The sequence below is a fragment of the Entamoeba invadens genome (genome assembly GCF_000330505.1).
Source record: "Entamoeba invadens IP1 unplaced genomic scaffold scaff_1105074725743, whole genome shotgun sequence".
NCBI lineage: Eukaryota > Evosea > Mastigamoebida > Endamoebidae > Entamoeba > Entamoeba invadens.
In genome coordinates this window covers 51331-53549 of record NW_004440146.1, presented here as the reverse complement: position 1 = coordinate 53549, position 2219 = coordinate 51331, and positions in this window count along the sequence as shown.

Sequence of the window (2219 nt, the reverse complement as noted above, 5' to 3'; positions counted from 1 at the left end):
ATTTTTACAACGGTCATTTCCGGCTTTTTGTTATTCATTTAAAAATAGAACAAAAAATGACAAACATGTATCCCATAATTCAGCTTTAACATATTTTCGATCAATTAAATTTTTTTTATTTTTTTTTGTTATTAAATGATTTATTTATGTTGTGTTCTAAACAACAAACCCAATAAGAACAACCAATACTTGGATTTGTGTCATATGTAATTTCTTTAAAAAAGCAATTTAATAATACAGTTTTCCCAACGTCCGAAGGACCAATCAATGCTACTTTTGCAATTTCGTTGTTCATTCTTTTTTATCTTGTTTTTATTAATAAAGATCGTTATAAAATATGAAATATTTTTTCAAAAATGGTGTTTTTAATAAATTACAAATATTTTGATAAATAAAGTATTATCTTTTCTGATTATTTTTTATAACTTAACCTATCGATATAATTAATGTTTCTAATGAGACTCGTTTTTTATTTGAAAATTGTGTAATTCAAAATAAATTTTTGTTGTTTTTTTTAATTTTTTTAAAATGTTGAAATATAAAAACAACATGTTTTGTATTTATAAATTAAAAATATTAGACTGAACATGCTTGTTTATTATTCAAGCACACTTTTATCGTATTTCAAAAGTAAATATAGTACTTCAAGAACTATTATAGAAAACAAAAATTTATACAATGAGATACAATTCGGCTATTTAGAAATAAGGTTAACAACAATTACACCCAACACAACTCAAAAAGTACATTTTTATCAACTAAAGCTTTTATTTGCAAAATGTTACAATTAAAAAAAACAATTCTAATGGTGATAAATGTTTTATAATAATGAAGTAACTAATAATGTTTAAAACAAACTCAAAAAACAATGTGTGTTTTTTGTGTGTTTTGTGAATAGATAAATTACAAAACGTTTAAAAACGACATTCTGACTGTTAATAAATGACACGTGTCAATAATAACACTGTTATTTGGAAACAGTTGAAACTTCAATTTAAATATCATTTTACGTTAAACATATTAATAAATTGTTAATTATGGGGTTTTAAAATAAACGTCTAAAGTTTGTTTAAAAACCTTATTTATTTTGTTAATATTATTTATCGATTATATATGGTTGATATTTTTAACTACTAATAATTACATGCAAAGACAAAAAATAATTAATTCTATTGTCAACAATTCACTCTAAAAACATAGAAACAACGCTTTTTACATCAACGAATAAAACCATTTATTTAGTACACGACATAAACAAAAAACAGCGATGATGATATATTTGAAACGTGTTAACGAACACGCTTTAAACGAGCGAATACAACAATGAATCAAACAAAAAATGACTGAAATTAAAACAACAAAAATCAAAGAAATAAAATATGTGGGAGAGTCGATAAAGAAGACTAATAGAGTTTCAGACAACCATTTTATTAACTCAATAATTTCGAAACAACTTTAAAACCATTGTCTCGGTTCGTCGGCAGTGTTTTAAGTGTTTTTCATATTTATAACCAAATCAACTGTATTTATAAACTTTTAGAAGTTTAAAAATGGTTGGTCCAATGGTCTTAACCTTATTTATGTCATTGGTCGTGTTATTGGTTATTTAGTTTTGGAATAGTTATATTAATTATATTTTTTTGTTTCTAATTATTATTTCCCATAAGTTTGGTTAATTTACTTTTAATTTAACAACTCTAATAATGAATAAGTATAATGAAATAAATAACGTTTCCAAACTAATTTTATGTTCAACTTTGACATCATTATAACGTTATAATATTATAATGACAAATCATTTTTTTAAAAAACGTGTTGTGATTATAATATTTGTTTTTACTATCAATGTAATATGAATATAGTTTAAAAATTCAGATAGTATAATAATAGCTAAAATGAATATTATAAACTAAACAGGGGCAGACCTTTCCCACCCTCACCCCGTCTAAATATAGAATTTATTTACTATATTTTATAATTTTATAATTATAATTATAGTAAATGGGCGTTTTGGATAATATTAGGTCTGGTTCCCGAATTCAAGAAATGCCGAAAATTCACCTCGAGTTAGTGGAAACCGAGTGAGACGGAGCATTGAAAAGAAGGCTCTGAAGGCCGCACTCAAACAGTCTGTTTGTGCACCGTTTCACCCACTTTCCAAGTCCTCCCTTGGCGCGGATCCCCCCCTGACCCCCCCGCAAGCGGGGGGGGGGGGGGAA